At 29.6% G+C, this 21,628-nt stretch overlaps 1 protein-coding gene and 4 non-coding genes across 5 annotated transcripts in view; 4 read left to right on the forward strand and 1 right to left on the reverse strand.

Moving 5' to 3' along the window:
- The window catches only part of LOC129917980 (uncharacterized), a 76,237-nt gene that overhangs the window by 20,522 nt on the left and 34,087 nt on the right, over nucleotides 1-21,628 (forward strand). The gene's annotated exons all lie outside the window — the stretch shown is intronic.
- Trnad-guc (transfer RNA aspartic acid (anticodon GUC)) lies at nucleotides 9,274-9,345 on the reverse strand. The gene has a single exon. It is a non-coding gene; the product is annotated as a tRNA-Asp (tRNA).
- On the forward strand, nucleotides 17,955-18,026 carry Trnae-uuc (transfer RNA glutamic acid (anticodon UUC)). Its single transcript has one exon. It is a non-coding gene; the product is annotated as a tRNA-Glu (tRNA).
- Trnae-uuc (transfer RNA glutamic acid (anticodon UUC)) lies at nucleotides 19,084-19,155 on the forward strand. The gene has a single exon. It is a non-coding gene; the product is annotated as a tRNA-Glu (tRNA).
- On the forward strand, nucleotides 21,124-21,195 carry Trnae-uuc (transfer RNA glutamic acid (anticodon UUC)). Its single transcript has one exon. It is a non-coding gene; the product is annotated as a tRNA-Glu (tRNA).

Genomic DNA, 21,628 nt, shown 5'->3' on the forward strand with positions numbered 1-21,628 from the left:
TAATTGTATCAGAATGCTCATAAAAGCATAATAAAATTTCTATCTGCTCTTGGTCAAAAGTTATAACCTGTTGAATTCTAAAATTTTATTTTACCGTTATCTCAAAATTTTGTTTACGAAAATGATTGAAACTTCGCGCACATATAGTCGTAGTCATGGTCATCATTACTCCATATACTTTATTCCTGTATACAGGGTGTCCCAAAAGTAATGGATCAAACAAAATATGCTGATAGGCCTACTTAAGGGCTCTCAGAATTTGGTAACTTGTTCATCCCAAATCCTTACGGTTTTCGATTTAATGCAATTCTTGTGAAATTTCGAAAAATCCCTACTTTGCAACAGTATTTTGCTTCCTGCGCCCACCATTGATTTTTGTTTTTTCAAATTCCTTTACAAAAACATTGCCAAATAATTAGGAACAATTAATTAATCAAAATATTTTTTGTTCCATACGCTATTTCGCTGCAAATTAACTAACAGTTTCAAGTTTTATAAAAAATCAATTTCTAACTTTTATTTGAGATCAACACCGCAAAAATAATTTGTACGGTGTGCGGATGGTTTATTACTTTAAAAAGTTGCCCTGTTATTCTAGTTTTCAAAAATGTATAAAAGTTCCAAAAGTTGCAGTTAGATCGCAAAATATTACAATTTGAATTCAACAAAACAGGGTTTTTCAGAACAAAAAACAACCAAAAATAAACAATTTTTTTCAAACTGTTATTTGTTTATTTTTCTTTCAACAAAAGCCTCTATTTTTGTTTGTATTTTTGCTCTGAAAAACCCTGTTTTGTTGAATTCAAATTGTAATATTTTGCGATCTAACTGCAACTTTTGGAACTTTTATACATTTTTGAAAACTAGAATAACAGGGCAACTTTTTAAAGTAATAAACCATCCGCACACCGTACAAATTTTTTTTGCGGTGTTGATCTCAAATAAAAGTTAGAAATTGATTTTTTATAAAACTTGAAACTGTTAGTTAATTTGCAGCGAAATAGCCTATGGAACAAAAAATATTTTGATTAATTAATTGTTCCTAATTATTTGGCAATGTTTTTGTAAAGGAATTTGAAAAAACAAAAATCAATGGTGGGCGCAGGAAGCAAAATACTGTTGCAAAGTAGGGATTTTTCGAAATTTCACAAGAATTGCATTAAATCGAAAACCGTAAGGATTTGGGATGAACAAGTTACCAAATTCTGAGAGCCCTTAAGTAGGCCTATCAGCATATTTTGTTTGATCCATTACTTTTGGGACACCCTGTATATTAAAGAAAAAAAGATAAAAATAAAAAACGATGAAAATCGGTTAAAAACGGTCAAAAACGTGTTTTTTAAAAACTTGTTTCTTCCGTTATTCAGTCAAAACTCACTAAACGATTCTAAGTTTTTGCACATGTATGCATAAGGCATGTCCTATAAGTTTGAGATTTTTTGACCGCTCCAAAAAAAAAGCTAAAAATCAAAAATACCCCTAAAAAACAAGGTGTTTTTCAAAAATTCGTATTTCGAAAGCAGAGTGTTGAAAAAAATTCGTATCAGACGCCTAGTTTGTTTTTCCCTCATCTTTCACCTGACATCTTTAGAATTGTCAAAAAAAATTTCCTTTACCCAAAATCATCATTTTGTCATAGCCCCAACACGTGTACAACGTTAAAAAAAACGTTATAGCTTAGTTTCAAAATTTTTTAGAATTTCTTCTTAAATGCAGTTATTCTTAAATTAATCTCATCTATCTATAACGAAAAAAATCAATTCTCTACGACTTCGCGTCTAGATTTTAGCCCAAATTTTATCTTTCCGTTTTACCCCTGTTTACCTTAAAATCCTTCATTTGGATTAAGCTTTAGGTTATTATCTTTCAAATAAGCTATAGAAGATTTTTGTATCTTCAATAGTTTATTTTTAATTTTTAATTGAAATTTTTTGCCGCACTGCGAAAGTGCGAGAGTGTAACGTTAGAAAATGGCGTCACTTTTTTGTGGTAGCTGCCATGGTTCATCGATTTATAAGACGTTATCACGTCAAAAATAAATTTATATTTAAAAAGCTGTATAAGATTTTTAAAATGGTTGTTGAGTTGCCCAATTTTTTCTTAAAAATTGTGATATAATTTGATTATTCCCATTCGAATCTTTAACGTTTCCATATCAGCCAAACTCCTTCATTTTCAGTGCAATTCCCATTTCCATCAATGGTTTAATTTAATTTGAGTAAAAATTGTTGTAATTTTGTGTGCCTTTATGTTTTTGGGCCTGTATGCCTAGAGTGTGGTCGATTAGTAACGTAATACTCTAAAAACAAGTAGACGAAGTAGTATTTATATAAGAATCCTACAATTTCTTCAGTCATAGACTTCTTGAAATCCTTTTTAAAATATGGCCTTATTTTGCCTTAATTCTGATGAAATTTAAACCTCCCCAATTGATATTTCTTTAAATTGTTGCTTTCGGCTAAGAAAAAAAAAATATCAGTGTAACTTTTCTAATTTAAAATCTTCCCATTCTTCACCGAATCATTAGAAAGCTAATTTCGATTACCTATACTTTTTTTTTTGTGTATGTTACGACCTGTTTTGTCAAGGCCATTAGGTAGGTATTCTTTCTCTCTAAAATAATAGCTATACTTTCAGAGCCAATCTTTGAGTCGTTTTGATAAAATGTTATTTCAATTGATCACATAGCTGTCCCATTACAAAAAAGACTTGATTGTATGGCTTTCATTCATTATCAGCCAATCACCTTTTAAATCAATTCCTTACACATTTTTTAAAACTATCATCGACCGAATTGCATGGTGAGTTTGTAGTTGTTGTTGTTGTTGGTGGAAAGTATAATTTAATTTGTTTACATAGGCGAATCAGTTAGTTATAGATGGTAACTTGCAACTTAACTACACAATCGCATTGCACGCTTCACTGCGCTCCTACACCAACAACAACTGATATTTAAATTTCTTTATACCCATGGGGGGCTTAGCTGGCAAAAGCTGATAGGAGTGGTTGATGGTTTGATGTGATGCGATGATGAGACGAGATGAAATGGAAACTGCATCGGAATGCTATTGAAATTGCCAGATGAATTGTGTGAAACGATTTAATTGGGAAGATTGTTAAAGTTTTTTGTATCGCATAAAACGCATAGGTAAAGTATATATTCAAATCAAATTCATTGAGGTAAACAAACAGAGCTGAAAAATAAAAAAGCGGAATAGGAATGGCGGTGGCGGGAGGCTTGGCATTATTTACGTTACTTATCAAACCTAATTAATTCGGTTTTAATTATTGAGTAATCGGTCTGTGTTGGGGGGAAAGAGGGTTTGAAACATGTGGGAGAGCAGCTCTGCACTCGCAATTTATTCAAATACTGGAAACATTTTTATAGACGCAATGAACCCTTTGCCTATTGGAATGGTTGGTAACAATAAATGAAACCGATTTTATTTTACTTTTTGCTGAAGAGATATGCTTTTAAAGCTTTAATGTTAAAGCAATCTTAACAATGACATTAATTGACAGATAAACCTTCTTCCTTTAACTTCTCTGAAGATTCCATTCAAAATAATACCCAACTTCCAACCACGCCCATTGCAAAATAATTCTGCAAAATCTCTTCCGTATAATAACCATCAAACCTACTTAAAAACACCTTTAAGAAGATTAGTTCTTTAAGTTTTTGTTTTGCTGGCTTAAGTGATTATGCCTTCATAAGTAACAAGCTTAAGCTGGCACACAGAAACCAGGTCAAAGACACTCATTTTCTTCTTAAAGTATAATATACCACTGGGACCTAGTTGATCTGGGCTAAGTGCCCAGTTTGCATCAAATTATGTGCAATATACCGTTTGAATGCAACCTACTCTGGTGGGTAGAAATTCTATTTACAACAACAAAAAAAGTAAACACCTTTTGTATCTAGGTCTTCGACCGAGCTCAGATGAAGCATACTTCTTAAGCTAATAATATACACCACCTAGCCGCAGCTTTTGTCCAGATGTGGTACATTATAATGATCATTATGATCTTTCAATGGATGCAAAAACCTCTGGTGATCTTAAAAGTGAACTTTGGAGCACATTTTATCGGTCAAGAATTAAAAAAAAAATATAAAAAATAAAGAAGAAAAGAAACAAAACAGCAAGAAAAAAACGTCCACCGTTATTGTGTTTGGTATCAATATTCTTTCTTGGAAATTATACTATCTGGAACATAATTTATGCCATCATAACGGTTTTTTTTATTTTCTCGATTGTTGTTAAAGAATTAAGCTTTGATTCTTTTTTATTTAAATTTGTTTTCTGATGGGTTTATCGAAAATATAAATCATCAAACAGACGCAATAAAGTGTTTGTATGATGATGGTCTCAACTGATTATTTTGTTTAATTAATTTAATATACTGTGTTTGGAGCCTACTATACTATAAATCTTTTAATTAAAGAAGAAGAAAAATGTATAACTGAATAAGATTAAAACGTGTTCAGGTCACTGACACTTCATGTAGATAGTTTTTGGTTTTATGTTTCTTCAATGTTCATAAGTTTAGCGAAAGTATAGTTCTTCCTAAAATTTGAAATGCTTAATAAGTTATGTTTTTGTTATTTTCTAAATCTCACTTTCATTCTTTTTATATTTTGGATTGCAAACATTTATCAAAATTCGACGCGAAGTCAACAAATAATAAATTATTTAGTAAAATAAATCAAACTTTCAAACATCAGGAGCGGGATAAATTATATTTAAAATAATCTAGGAAATATCAATATATCGTACCTAGTTTGGGTACGGACAAGAAAAAATTTGCAAGTTAGTTGAAAAAATTTTAACTCCAGACATTTTAAACAAAGCAAACAAATCTGTATTTATTTTTTTCTCATTTACAGATTAAAATAATAGACTTTTTAGAAATGTATTTGATTTGGTAAGATAAATTGTTCTGATTCTATTTCAGTCCATGGAATTTATCCAAAAAAGCGTTCCCTGAATATTTAAAACCTAATATTCAAGCTTAAAAAACACATTAAAATTAATTATTGTTAGATTTTCTTACACGACTTATGCACATTATACTTCATACGTATGTATATTAGGGTGGGTCAAAAAAAAAAATCATGTGTGCAATTCACACGTGTTAGAAGTGAAATCTTAAAAAATCATTTTTCTTGCAAAGAAAATCGAAAAAACCTACCTTTTTTTATTCCAACAACCTATAACAAATTTTATATCACCTTTTATATGACGCTTCAATAATGTATGTATCTACCATGACTACCAAAAAAGTAAGAATTTTTTAAGGCCAACCATGTCGAAATTTCAAAATTAGACTACGGTACTCTGTTCACTGGTGGCTGATCTGATCATCATCGGCAACAAAGGTGTTTTGGTGTATTTGTCAATTTTTTTCAATTTTTTCAATTTTAGATTGTGTAACTTGTAGAGCACGTACCGTTATGTGTGATATATCAAATAGAAGGTTATGTTATCAGCAGGTAAAAATTTGTATAGGTTGTTAGGGAAAAAATGGATTTAATAGCGTGAGAAGATAAAAATTCGTGTTTTTTTGCTTTTTTTGATGGAAATTGATCGAGTTCAAAAAATTCTAGCTCTTTTTGTAGATGTCTCATAGAACTGATCGATATATATATTTTCAACTTAGACAATAAGCTTTCAGATGATATAAGATTTATATATGTAGGTTGTCATATAAAAAACATGGATTTGAAGGTGATAGAATAAAAATAGGTAGATTTTTTCTATTTTTTTTTTTTTTGCAAGAAAAATGATTTTTTAAGGTTTCACTTCTACCACGTGTGAATTGCACACATGATTTTTTTTTTTATTAATTGCATTTTTAGCCAATTATTCACATATTCTTGTAGAAAATTGAACGCTCTACAAAAAAGGTTAAATACACTTTTTTGAATTATCTAACCGTTTAGTAGATACCTATTTAAGGTCCAAAAATTGAGAAAATCTTTAAAAATTCGTTTTTTGTTCTTAATTTTGTAAGAAATTGAAAAATTATAATAATCAAACGCGCATGACATATTCTTGTAGGAAACAGATTGCTCCACAAAAAAGGTCTTATTAACTTTTTTTATTAATCTAACCATTTGAAAGATATTCGAGGTCAAAGTTAAACAAAAATTAAAAACTTTTTTTACTTTTCAAAATTTTCTAATTCACTGAAAAGTCATTATTATTAAATAAGTAAGATGGATTATTGTAGGGGCTTAAATGTTCTACAAAAAAGTCCATGGCATCAAATTGGTTGCTTTAACCGTTTAGAAGATATTCGCATCCGAGTCGCAATGCATAGGGACTATAAGAAAACTATTGAAATCAGTGGACATTGGTTTGGATGCGAATATCTTCTAAACGGTTAATCTGTACATCGAGCTATTGCCTAAGCGGATGGATAGATTTGCTTGAAACTTAGTACAGATGATTTTTACGTAGGTAATTCCCTAGGCTGTTTTTTTTTTCATGTTTTTAATATCTCCTTTTTAACGCATATCTCCCATATAACGTTTTCGAGGTATTGCAATTTTCCCGAAAACGGCTCTAACTCTATAACATGAGTAATCCGATCCACAAAAAATTTAATATCCTTATAAAAGTTAATATTTAGTTAAAAATTGCAGTATTTGTGAGGGTTTTCTCAAATTTTCAAGTAGTCTTAATATCTTAGAGCTACAAAATTAAATAATGGTAACACTGAAAGAGAATGACTATGATTTTTTTCCAATCTATAGAATATCTATGCAAACATGTTTTTAGTAACAAAAATTTGTTTTTCCAATCTTAATAATAGTTTCTTAAGCTTTTTTGTTAAAACACATTGGTTTTTAAAGCATTTTTATTTTTTACTTATTTTAACTGAAAAATGGAATTCAACTTTTGTACTCTCAGCTCAAAAGTTTCCTAATACAATGTTAGTACTAGTACAATCATTTACTCCGGGAACAAAAGGAGTTAAGATATCGATAATTTGAACTACAAGAGCAGGTTCGTGCGAACCCAGTCGTGCATTTTATTTAAGATAAAATATTCGTGGTCAAAGCGGTAAATTTATTTTTTGTTCAAAAAATATTTTTGAATTCAAATCCATTAATCACACAAAGAGACTATAGAATAGCGAATACTCATTTTTTTCGCATTTTCTATCATCGAAATTTGGTGCCTGGGGGTCAATTCCCGAACTGTGAAACTGTGAAGTGATTAAAAATTTATCATTTAAGTGTTCATTTGAAAAATTTTTGAAAGTTTTTTTTAATTTTTCAATTTTTTGTTATTACATTTTTGAAGTTTGTTTTAATTTTTGTATACATCCTGAATCGAATTTATTATAAAAACGTGATAAAACTTATTACTTCATAGTTTCACAGTACGGGAATTGACCCCCTGATTGTTATCTCGAGTTCAATTTGTTTCCAAATCCTAAAGAAGAAAAAAATACGTATACGCCATGGTGAACATATTTGAATGTGTCTTTACATACAGCTTGCGTAAATCCTCTTCTATGCTTTCATTCTACTCAGCAAACACAAATACCTACACAAATGTATGTAGCTTTAATCAAATAGCACAATATGAAAACCAAAAAATATATATTTCTTTTCGGACGCATAATATTCATACACAAGAATAATTGACAAAAAAAATAAATAATTTAATTTCTATCATATAGGAATGTAAACATCAAGTTTTGTTTCTTTCAAAGATAGGCAACCTGATTCAGCTTGCCGCCCAGTTTCATATTAATGAAGTCGCTGCTAATTTTTCTAGATTAAAATGCTTGCAAAATTGAGTTATTGCAATTAATTAAACCAACAAACATTATTTTATAAAATAAATAAAAAATAAAAAACAAGAAACTTTCTTTGCAATTAGGCCTAATAATCTCGTTTAATCGCTCAAATTACCAGCGAAAGTTTAATTGATTTAAATAATTTATATGTCGCTTGAATTATATAGTCTGAGCGCGCGGCTTCATTAAAGAGTCGCTTCTTTCAAGGGCTTACAATGTATATATTTTAAGTTAACTGACATCATGACAAACAAAATCCCACAATAAAATCTGCCAAGCTGCGCTGCTGTGAGGGCTTGACAGCAGCACTTAACTTGGCTTAGCATTGTCTTTTGATTTTTCCAACAACAACAAAACAATATAACCTCCCACCTTCTCCGTTTGTACTACAAAACATGTGATATCTTTTGTTTTATGTGTCTTGTGCGATAATCAATGCATTTCTTTAGTTGTTCGTTTGCATTACATTGGAATTGCGTGCGCAAAAGTGACATAAGCAGTGCATAACCTCACATTACATGAAAACATATAAAAAAAAACTAATTAAGAAGAAAAAAACTTCCAACACGTTCAAATTGTAAAAAAAAAAATTATTATTTTTCTATAAAATTATAAAATTTTGATTGGAGGTCATATAACCACATTATATCGCTTTGTCTTCTGTTTAATGTTTATACGCATAAAAATATTTATATATTTTCGCATTACCCGATATAGGAAATGGTTTAGTCGTTAATGTATAAAAGTGAAATTACAAGATTACATGATGCATTGCTAAGCGATATTAACAGCGTTATAGGTGCAAATTTTACTAAATAGGTGGGAAATTTTTTCACTGAATCCTGAACATATATGGAAATGCATTTGCCAGTATGTCACTTGGCACTGTTACTACCTATATTGTATATAAACGTTTCTGTAAATGGTTGATGATGGAATATCATAGCACAGAAATAAAAATGGTATTGCAGCATTTTGTTTCTTTATTTGTTTTTGGTTGTGTTTACTTTAATTCCTAAGGGAAATCAAATTACAAATTGTAATGACATGACCAGATTCTTTGACACGAAAGAATTGTTACTTAACGTTATTTATGGGTGGAACAGGTGTTTGTGATGAATTGAAATAGAAGTTTTTACATCACCATGCAGTATTTTATTATTTCTTATTGAATATTGTAGCTCAGTTCAGTAATATTAAACATGGAAAACAACAACAAAACTAACTGTATCTAACTATTGTAGTTATAAACAAAATATTTGTTTGTTGTCATTTAAGAGCATTTTTTGTTAAATTCATTTATTTTTGAACCTTCAACAACAAATAATAGTAATAAATAAAAGAATTCGGTTGTTCTTGTTTATAGTTTAAAATGTTTTTTACTTACCTTAATACAAAATAACCAATAAAATTTAACAAATGTTAGAAAAAAAATAGAAAAAAAAATATATCACAACGCTTCTCCCCGACGGGGAATTGAACCCCGGTCTCCCGCGTGACAGGCGGGGATACTGACCACTATACTATCGAGGATGTTGAGAAATGCTTGTCAAAAAGCAATCAAACGCTTGGCTATCTTTTATTTAGTGAATTCAAATTTTTTTTAATATAAAAAGTAATTTCATAAAATTAATAGACCAGTGCCGAAGCCTTCAAAAACTTTAAGAAGTAAGAAAAAATATGATAAAAATTAAAGGAAAAATAAATTACGGTCGAGCCGAGTTCGGGAAGTGGGTGGGTTGAGTTTTTAATGGTAAAAAATGGTATATCTCGATTTCCGGCAAAACTACAAGTTCTATTGAAAAAAGTTGTATGGCAAAGTTGTAGGCAGTGTTGCCACAAGTTGAAATGAAAAGTCGCTAGGCCAACCCCTAAAAGTCGCTAGATTGGCTGAAATTCTGGGGACAAAAAGTCGCTAGAAGTCGCTAGGAAAAAATTGTAAAATAAGGCTCAACAAAAATTTATTTTTGAATAACTTTATTTTTTTTTTTTTTTTCAAAAATTCAAAGTTATTTAAAAAACTTAAGGCTAGAGTAACAAAAAACAAATAAAGGTAAAACAAAATAAAAATTCAGTCTCATTGTTAATAGGTATTTAGATATATAGATAATTCTTAAATCTTTTGGAATAAAATACTTAGTATTTATTCTGAATCACATACAAAAAGATCAATATCGATTTCTTCAATATTCTCAGTTGCAAGAACTTCAACAGCATTATTTTTAAATACATTTGTTTTTAAAACGATTTCTGGTACTTCATAGGTTTGACAGTTTTTGTAAAGTAATTTAAGCTGATTTCGAATAAGAATAATAGAATTTAAAGTTTTTGTTGACAATTTGTTTCTGGTTTTATTTTTCACAAGGTTCAATTACCAGTGCTGTTTTATAATAAAAATAGTATTTACGTTTCACAACTCAGAAATGCTTGGCTTCAAAAGTCGCTAGAAAAGTCGCTAGAAATAATCTAGCGACATCAAAATATTTTTTGTCGCGGAAGAAGTTGAAATGTCGCTAGATCTAGCGACAAAGTCGCTAGAATAGCATCCCTGGTTGTAGCTAATAAAAAGATCTACAGCTTATGCATTAACAATTTTTTCACATAACCTCAACATTTATATGAAAAATTCAAAAAACCGAGTTTTTGGTTTTTTATTTTTATCTTTTTCAAAAAGATGTTTTTTTCTACAAAATTTGGTGAAAACCTACCTTATTATGTCACATTTAAAATATTAATTTTTTAACCTTATTTTGACTTAATATCAAAAAAACACAATAATTTTCAATCGAAAATTCACGTGTCAAAATATTTTATTTTTTTATGTTACATTGATAAATCTATTGGTTATTGAGTAGTTAAAGTGTAAATTTTAATAAATAGGCCGAAATTGTTAATAATGATAAATTTTCGAATTTAAGGTTTTTTCATTTTTTGCATTTTCCGAGAATATGTACTATGGTATACTAATGTAAATTTATGTTTACACCATCAGAAAGAAGAGATTTTAACGAACAAATTACCCACCGATTTTTTGAAAAAAACTGATATTTTGTAACGTGAATTTTCGATTGAAAAGTAGGGTGTTTTTTTGATATTAAGGCAAAATAAGGTTAAAAAATTAATATTTTAATTCAAATAACTTACTGTGTATTTGAGACATAATAAGGTAGGTTTTCATCAAATTTCGTAGAAAAAAACATCTTTTTGGAAAAGATAAAAATAAAAAACCAAAAACTCGGTTTTTTGAATTTTTCATATAAATTTTGAGGTTATGTGAAAAAATTGTTAATGCATAAGTTGTAGATCTTTTTATTACCTAAAACTTTGCCATACAACTTTTTTCCATAGAACTTGTAGTTTTGTCGGAAATCGAGATATACCATTTTTTACCATTCAAAACTCAACCCACCCACTTCCCGAACTCGGCTCGCCCGTAATTTATTTTTCCTTTAATTTTTATCATATTCACCTCCTTTTCCAATGGGTTTCATCCTACTATGATTTTTTTTGGTTTCAAAAATTATCGACCCTGGTCTATAAGGTCTAGTCAAAAAAAAAAAAAAATTCAACCTAGAAATAATTCGCATAGAGCTGAAAATTGGTACAGACCATTTAAATGTCGATCAAAGTAAAATGTCAAAAGTCCCCAAAAGTTATATATGTATAACTATGAAACTGGAGAAGCTATACAAAAAATAGTATACGGATGACTTGTAGGTTTTGTAATTGCCTAAAAAAAATGTAGTGACACTTTTTTCTCTCCGAGATATCGTTTAGAAGATAGCTATCGTGGTTTTAAAACGTGTCAAATGTCGAAAATATCGGTTTTTTGCGTATTACTCGTAAACGATGAGTCCTATCGGAAAAGTTGTCTTTGGAAAACTGGTCGATAATCTGCTCCTCTATTTAACTACGTTTTTTGATTTTTGTTAAAGTAGTCTTTCGAAAAGATAAAATTTTTTTTTTGATTTAGTCAAAATTCAAAAATTGCGAATTGTTGTACCTAGCTTCTAAAATATGAGTTTTTTTAAATGTATTTTTTACTCATAGGTATCATAGACTATAACGTTTTCCACAAAATAGCTGAAGATATGCTTTAGTAGCACTTATAGTTTTGTTTTTAAGGGTAGTGCGTCAAAAGAGTGGAATACCTATATAGAAAATATCGTTTTTGCCTATTTTCTTCAAATGGTCAGTGTTATCTTAACAAATGTATATACAAATACAATGTGTAGATTATGTGTTTTTTTACATACCTATTTCAATTCAGTTTTTATTTCTCAGAGCTGTAATTAAAATAATTTTTTTTTTAATTTGGGCAAAAATTAAAATAACAGATTTTTAAACTAAAATCTTCTAAAATGCAGTTTTTGAAATATATTTTAAATTTATTTTATATCCATGATGTTTTCCATAAAAAAAAATTAATATGTGCTTTTTCATAGCTGCCATCGTTGAGAAGATATTACTTACTGATGAATAAATTCAATTTCTCTAAATCTATAGCAGCTCAAGTTTTCAACATATTCCAATCTGAAGTCAGTTTTTTCTTAGTTTCTTATCATTATAATTTTTAGTGACTTGTCAAAAAAAACTCCATAATCAACAAAGAAACTTGTGCATATATTTGACTAACGTTGTTAATCATACCTTCCAAAGTATTTAATTTAAACTTAAAATCTTATACATACTTACTTTTTTGCTGTGTCTAGACAATTCTTGATGTCTAATTCAACAAGGCACATAATAGTTGTAGCGCCCACACTTCCGTGAGAATATGTAACAAAGATCTCGATCTTCATCACATCACCCATCGCAGCTCTCAAACAAACACAAACCTTGAAATTGAATAGTGTTGTATACTGTTGAAGGTATATCTCTACTGCATCGACCGCATCTCAATGGTCATATAATAGAAAACCGACAAACATCTTAAGATCATGTAAAATCAACGAACTCGAACGAACGTTAATGTCAATTTATGTAAGGGAAGCGGCAGCCAGAAAATACAGAACTCTATCTCTCCACAAAAGTCAGATAGAACAACACAAATCAGAAAAAGAAGCATCAAAGCAAAAAAAAAAAAAAATAGAGACTCCAAACGAAAAGCAATTTAAAATGCGCTTCCTGCTTCGGCGCACATATCGCCAACGAAGAAGTCGACAAGCTGAGACGGACAGGGCGTTCGGACATGCAGTAATCAAAGTAAATTAAATCGTGTGCTCCTGCTTCTCGTCCCTCTTTGGTTCGTGCTGCAAGCAATAGCAAAGAATACTCTAGGGTTACCCTATAGAAAAGTCTTAGGTATGTGCGCCAGGCCGACAATTGACAGGCTATGTCGTCGACATAGTCTCCATCTACGTCTTCTTCGTCGTCGTTGTCTTCCATGTCGAAGGAGTATCTAGCTTCAGAGTACCGATTTTTAGTTTTATTCTATTATATTCTATTTTCTACTATGAACAATCTGTATTTTTGTATCTATAAACCCCATTCAGTGGTGTTGGTTATTGTGGTCATAAATTTTCCCAGAATAATCAGCGATGCGAATATAAAATCGCCATTATACATGTGGTGAAGTTTTTAAAGTATCTAAGTATAAAGCCATGGTCCGAATCTGACCAAACGACCGATGAATAGAACCTACAAGATTGTTTCTATAGAACCCTATAAGTGTGCATAAATTGAGATATATATTCCATGAAATAGACGCCAGTAGGTACTTGAGGTGTACCTACTAGCTATATGTTATTTGTGCAATCTTCCGTAGTCGGACAGATGGACATAAACATGGAATCGTGTGGGTCTAAAAGGAATCGACAATGTCACTTGTTCGGGTACTCCAACTCCATATCAACTCTCCACAACACACCACCTGCTCTATAAATGACTTGTTTTAGTTACTTGAAATGGTTTTGAATCTTTTGGCTCGTTACTTCATCAAATGGATGGATGGTATGAAATTGGAACAGGTATAAAATGTTGTTCGCCTTTTTTAAGTAGAATAATATTATACTTGATTGCAATCATTGTAAATGATTCAATTTTATGTACTTATACTGGAAGAAACATTTTCGAAGAAAAAATATATTCTGTGAATGCAATGTGTCTGGAAAATAAATTGAAGAATAATGTCAAAATTGATTCAAGTTGTCATCTTCTAATTCATGTTGAAACAATTTATATTTTGACGAGAGAAGAATCTGAGTTTTTTGTATTTTTCCGGTAAAGTTAAAAATTCTGAGGAAACAAATTATGTTATCAGCTTTTTATGTACATATGTATCTACATAAATAGTCGAAAAAATAAAACGATTTAAAAATTTATTTCTTCTATTGTAACTCTCACAAATGATTTTTGAATTAAATTTTCCAAAAATTAATCTTAACAATTAATTTTAAATCGAAAGAATTTTTAGCTATCTTACTTTCAATTTTTCTAACTTCTACTGCTTACAAATGCAAATGATTATTTATTGTAGAAAAGTTTTATAATTATTCATTTTGATCCGATTTAAGGTTAACGACATTAAGTCAACGAAATATTTAAGTTTGATATTTCTATTCTTTTTCAACAATAGCGGCGATCTGATTAATTATTCTTTTATTTATTTTCTCGAGACAATTTATCAAAATTAAAGAAATGATTTTGTTTCTTTTTTTTAGAAAAGTTTAGAAAAGAATAAAAATAATAGTATATGCATTGACAATTTATGGAAGATTTATTGGAAAACTTTGTGCATATAAAAATTCTTTCATTAAAAATTTATACTTTCAATTTCACATTGTTTGAATGTTGGACAATATGACATAGTATAGGTACCTACCTATAAAGAAAAATTGTATTTTTACAACATATACATTAGGGCGTTCGTTTTTTTTTTTAAATCAAGTTCCTAAGTGGAAAAACTATTTCTAAATATGAAAAAAAAAAATCCCTAGCCTAAGGCTATATCTAAAAAATATGGCCTCATAAGTCAACATGTACCTATTTCAAATGAGAAAAAACTTAAACCCTCTTGGGGCGCCATCTAGCGTCAAAATAAAAATCTGAAAAAATTGGGGAATTTTTTTTTTATTATTACGAAACAGCTTTTCCACTTAGGAACTTGTTTCCCTTTTGCTACTGGTGCTCTTGTTAAAGTCACAATATGTATTAGATAAAAATCTTGTATAGCAATTATATTCATTGCAAATGGTTCTTAGGTACATCAAATGAAACTCATCTTTATATTTTATCAAATCTTCATACTTTTAATATTTAAACTAAAAATCCATCCATAATAATACGTCCCAAACTTTGGCGAAAATTTTAAGGTGCTATCAAAAAAAAAACTTTGATCTCAAATATTGTAGCTGATCAAATCTTATTTGCTGAGCAAACGAAAAATTTGTAGACCTCAAGGCTTTTTAGAATTTTTCGCTAAAATACTTCTGAGTTCTTAAATAAATAAAATAAAATGTTAGAGTGGATTGCCGATTTTACTTATCGGTTTCCAGTTGTTTAAATTTTCAAACTTTTTATTTTCGATCTTTTTCCAATGTTAACTTTGGGAAAATCCTACTTAACTGCGGATAGATTTAGCAAACATATTTTTTGAAGTGAAAACTTCTTTAGTATCGTAGTGATTTGAAACAAGATGAAACGAAAATGCGACACGACTTCAACTTGTTATAACTTTTTTGTTTTAAAAAATAAATGAATGAAATTTGTACTGTAGATAGGTAATTAAATAAATTATAATTGTACGAAATTTCAATAAATGTCATATTCAAAATTCGGAGATAACGGTAAAAAGATGTTCTTTTCCAACACACGTTATATCTTTTGATCTAGTTCACGTAATTTAACTTTTAAACTTTAATGTACATGCTGACATAACCTTTTATTTGATATATCACACATAACGGTACGTGCTCTACAAGTTACACAATCTTAAATTGAAAAAATTGAAACATACCTCAAAACACCTTTGGAGATCTGTTGCCGATGACCAGCTACCAGTGTAGGAAGTACCGTAACCTCAGTCTGGAAATTCGACATGGTTGACTTTAAAAAATTCTAACTTCTCTTGTAGACATCTTTGAAATAAGATTTATACATCATTATACGAGGTGAAACAATAAGCTTTCACATGGTATACAATTTTTTATAGGTTGTCAAACAAAAAAATTGAATTAATAGCATGAGAACATAAAAATAAATGTTTTTTTTTGCTTTTTTTGATGAAATTTCATCGAGTTTAAAAAATTCTAGCTCTTTTTGTAGATGTCTCATAGACTTGATCGATATATATAAACTCCTGCTCAAAATTAACGCACACATTTTTCGTCTGAAGTTATACCCCTGCATCTTATTTTAAAAGGCTTTAAAATTCTTTGGTGCATTTTTTTGTGTTTTGTTATTGTTTAGCAAGTCGAAAAAATGCTAAACTGCAACAGTATTAATAACCAAAAAAAAAGATAAACCAAATTTAACAATTCAAGGTCTGAAAACTGATTATAAAATAATTTTTATTTTTAAGAAGAAAAATTTAAAAAAAATGGAAGCGGGTGACGGTTCTTTCCCATAATTGTATGCAATACTTGGTATAGTCTCCTCTAGCGCATAGGACAACCTGGAGTCGTTTGTCTATTCCACTAATTAACTTTTGAAGGTTTTGTTTTAACACTTCTTTCACTGAAGTTTTCAGTTAATCAAGACTGCTTGGAGGTGGATTTCGGTCGCGAATGCATCTTTTCAATATTTCCTACACATGTTCTATTGAATTCAAATCCAGATTTCTGTGTGGTTAATCCGAAGCTGGAATATTAAAATCTTGAAGATATTCTCAAACTACTCTAGCATGCATTATCGTGCATCAGACTAAACTGTGGACCAAATTTAGGGGTGATTGGAACCAGATGCTGTTCGAGGGCATCAGTCAAGTATTTTTGGGTACTTAACTTAGGTCTAGAAAGGCTCGCTAACTCCGTAGGTGTTGTAAAGCAGATTTAACTCCATGAAATTTTATGACTCTTCTTTAAAATGCTCACGGGTTAGCAGACAGACTTCAGCAAATCTCTCCCCAAATCTTCCCGACAAACATATTATTCCATACCTTTAATTTAAGATCACTATTGTCTCATTTGAGAAAATAACCATGATGCTGTGGCATAAAGTAATAGCAAGACTTTACTTTAAAATAAATAAAATGTGCGTTAAATTTGAGCTAAGACAATAAGCTTTCAGATGGTGAAGTTGTTATAGGTTGTTAGGGAAGAAAATGGATTTAATAGCGTGAGAAGATAGAAATACGTGTTTTTTAGCTTTTCTTGATGGAAATTGATCGAGTTCAAAAATTCTAGCTCTTTTTTTAAATGTCTCATAGACCTGATCGATAAATATATTTTGAGCTTGGACAATAAGCTTTCAGATGGTATAAAATTTTTTATAGGTTGTTAGAGAAAAAATGCATTTAATAGCGTGAGAAGACAAAAATACGTGTTTTTTCACTTTTTTTGATGGAAATTGATCGAGTTCAAAAAATTCTAGCTCTTTTTGTAGATGTCTCATAGACCTGATCGATATATATATTTTGAGCTTAGACAAAATATTCAACAAATTAATAGGATAGATGGGTAGTAAAATATTTTAAATAAACATAATAATGCTTTTATTTGTTTGAAAGTAAATTAAAAAAATAATTTCAGAAAACAAAACAAAAGAAACTGATTGAGTGATTATTTTGACTTTTGAATATTGATGTATTAGTGCTTCTTGACTGGATTCTGATTTTGAATCGAGAAGAGAATTTCTCATCTGAGAAGAGTTTTTTCTGTCATTTTCGTGCGAATAAAACAGTTTCAGAAGGCTTCTGAATGATTCCGGACGCTTCCGGAGAGCCAATCGAAAACGACATAAGCTTTCAGATGATATAAAATTTATATAGGTTGTCATATAAAAAACATGGATTTGAAGGTGATAGAATAAAAATAGGTAGATTTTTTCTATTTTTTTTTTTTGCAAGAAAAATGATTTTTTAAGGTTTCACTTCTACCACGTGTGAATTGCACACATGATTTTTTTTTTGTTTGTTTTTGTAAAAATTAGATCTTATTCTATGTATTTACTTGTCTAAAATGCGCTTGGTCAATCTTCCAGTATCCCATATGGTCTAGTGGCTAGGATATCTGGCTTTCACCCAGAAGGCCCGGGTTCGATTCCCGGTATGGGAAATTTTTTTGGTAATGATCTCATCTTTTCTTATAATAAAAAATAAAAAAGGAAACTATAGAACATTCAAAAATTAAATCTTGTTTCCAGAAAAATAGACCATTTAAATATGACGTATGGTTTGAATTACCTTAAAACTTCTGTCATTTTGTATCGGTATTGTTTAAAATATTAATACTGTTATTAAAACTGCCCTGAATAATATAAAATATCTTATATTAAAGACTTCTCTTTTTTCTTGTACTATAATTTTCTTTACATTCTGTCACATTTTCTGAACTAACTTCTTATCTCATTTTTATTTTAATAATAATCACAATTTTTAATAATCATTAAATTTCTTCACGAGTATGTAAAACTTAATTTGTTGTGATATGAAACGCAATTAACGCAATGATTTTGATGTAAATTATATTCGTATGAGTGAATTCGTCACGCGCTAAACACTACCGCATGCGGTATGGCTTTTACTGATTCTTCCGCTACATCAACACTTTTTCTTGATATTGATCTAAATTCAAACAACGACTAGCTAAATTGCAATAGAGAATTCTTCACAGTTTTCACGCACCTTCTTTTTGAAATGAAAGTGGATATTAATCTAAAAATCTAGATCCGACAAGTGAAAACTAAAAGAAGTAAAAATTTAATAATTTAGCAGCTACATTATAAACTTTGATCTTAAGATTAATGAGGCGGAATAGATGGTAAAGAACAGATTGTGCATACAAAGGAAATCTTATTCGATCAAGATTTTGTGTCTGAATTATTTTCTTTTATCAGATTTTCACTCAATCGAAAACAATAAAATGGAAATAAATCTTAATCGATTTTTGTTTTCTTTTAAATAAGTTTATTGGTAAACAATTTGGGTCATTTGGAGAACATTTTTATTCTTAATTAATTTTTGTTTAAAAATCATACAAAATTTGTAAAGCAATATTTCGTTTGCTTGTGAAATAGGTACTAGGTTATTTTTGTTTTATTGTATTGTTTTAATATAATACGGTTATAAAATAGATTTATTTGTCTAAAATGTGCATGGTCAAACTTCCAGTATCCCATATGGTCTAGTGGCTAGGATATCTGGCTTTCACCCAGAAGGCCCGGGTTCGATTCCCGGTATGGGAAGATTTTTTGAAAGAGATCGATCTTCTTCTCTCGCGATTAAGTAAACAAAAAATAAACTATCAACATACAAAAACTACAACTAGCTCCATAGCTTCCAAAAAAGTGCGATATCAAAAATTCGCATAATGTTTTTATTGTACTTGTATGTACCTACAACTAATTTATTCTTGGTATTTAACAAATCGAAATATTTGTTTTCTAATTAAAAAAAAGAGAATATATAAATATTCACCTCAAAAATTTTTCGAGGTCTTTGCGAAAAACTTATTTTAATCAAACGTCTATAGTTTTTGACTTGTTTTTACCATCGTCAAACACATCTATTGAGACGCTCGTACGTCGTCTTAGGTCATTTTAATTAAAATTTCAAATGGGTAGAATAAGACAAAATGTATATTAAACTTTTTGAAGAAAAAAGGTCAACTTAATTATTTTTGAAAATAGACGAGGTAGTTTTTCCGTCACGGGTTGGACAAAAACAAAGGAAGCGATTTTGAGAGAGTACCTATGTTATTTTGTTACAAAATGTATGTGAATTTGTTTCAAATGTCGTAGCTTTCATTACAAAAAGCGAATTAACATACCTATAAAAGACTCTCTTTATATTAAAAATAGGATTTATTGATGTCACGGGTCGGAATTTTTTTTGTCATGGGACCTTTCCTCTTTGATTTAATATTATGTCAGCTAAGCTATCTTAAACCCGATTCACAAGAATGATTTGGACTTCAATGTAAAACTAGAATTAGGTTGGTAGGTGCATTTCTCATCAAATTAATGGGTAAATGCTTAATATACCTATCCAAAAATAGAAATTGTCGAATAGTTTTTTTTCAAGGTTTACATGGATTGCGTTTGCAAAAACATCGCCCTTTTCTTTTTACAAAAAAAAAAGTGTCTTTTACTTACACTTTTTTGAACAAGAAATATCTCTGTGCAAAAATATGCTTTCTTTTTAAAATTTTTATTTTTATATGGATTACCCAGATAACATTTTTTTTTATTTTTACAGTTTTCAGTTTTCACAATTGCTTTAGTTTTCGAAAGTTATGAGTTTCGTTTTTAAAAAATAAAATTTTGGTACAGGTTTTTCTTTTCATCCTTAAAAAATTATGGTCGATTCAATTTTTTAACAATTTTAAATGAACAAATTAAAAAAAAAAACATTTATTTGGTACAGCTTTTTTATTTTGCGACAAATGTATTTATGTAAGTAGGTTCTATAATAGGACAAGCTTGTCGAACTCAAGAATTTGGTATGACACGTCATTATATTTGTTCATAAATGTAAATATGCGTGTTAAATTTTTTTTAAGCAGGTAACTCAAAGAATTTTATTTTTTTTCTTAAAAAAATCATTTATTATACACTTTGGAGGTCAAAACCTTTTTTATATTTTCCAAAAAAAATGCATATAATTTTTTTTTAAGTTATTGTTAAAGTTTCTATACAGTTAAACAAAAAAAAAATCTTATTATGAATTTTAAAAACTTTTTCAACTTCATAGTTTAAAATTGGTTTTTCAAAATTAATCATTCAATATTAAATCCTAAGCGGGCTTTAAGTCTTTATTGAATCTCTAATCTGCGAAAATCTGAGATTTAATAAAGACCTAAAGCCCGCTTAAGATTTAATATTCTAAGAAAAAGGTCACGAAGATAGAAATTATTACTCATTCAAGTTACTTGATTTGAAAAGGAAACGTATCCAATTTATTACTATTTCTTGCCACTTTCCACTTTCGATTTACGAAATGTCACATCACAACACATACCACTTACCCCTTGTCGCATGTCACCACAGCCACTTCCAATTCCAACATGCCACAAATATAGATACCATATGCCATATATTCAACATGCCACATGCCACATGCCAACCCTATGCCTCATGGCGTAGAAGGGTGGTTTCAAGATGATAAAATGCCAAACATTCATATATTGAATTTTTGCTAGCAAGCATTTTATATCCCATATGGTCTAGTGGCTAGGATATCTGGCTTTCACCCAGAAGGCCCGGGTTCGATTCCCGGTATGGGAAATTTTTTTTTATTTTTTTTTTGTTTTATTTTTTTTTTTTTTACTTTTAAGCTTGAAATTTTCCTAATTTAGATTTTCAATAAAACATTAGAAATGTTTTTGTAAAAGTGCTAGAAATGAATGATATCAAAATGTGTGTGAGACTAAAACAGTTTTAAATTCCTATATGTAACTACTTTTCAAGAGTGTTTGTTTATGCAGCTTAAACTACACCAAACATGTCAATAATTTTGCGGCTCGTCTGTCATAGTTTATTTAAGGTTGTAAGCATAACAAATACCACTTTTTTTTTTGTTATAAACAAAAGAAAAACCGCCAAATGACAATGTAACATGTAGCTTTTGTTATATGCCTAGACCCAGACAGCCTCACAAATAAACACTTATGACAGCATACCTACCAGATAAGCAAAAAATACACTTGTTCCAGCTGAA

The sequence above is a fragment of the Episyrphus balteatus genome, chromosome 4 (assembly GCF_945859705.1).
Source record: "Episyrphus balteatus chromosome 4, idEpiBalt1.1, whole genome shotgun sequence".
NCBI lineage: Eukaryota > Metazoa > Arthropoda > Insecta > Diptera > Syrphidae > Episyrphus > Episyrphus balteatus.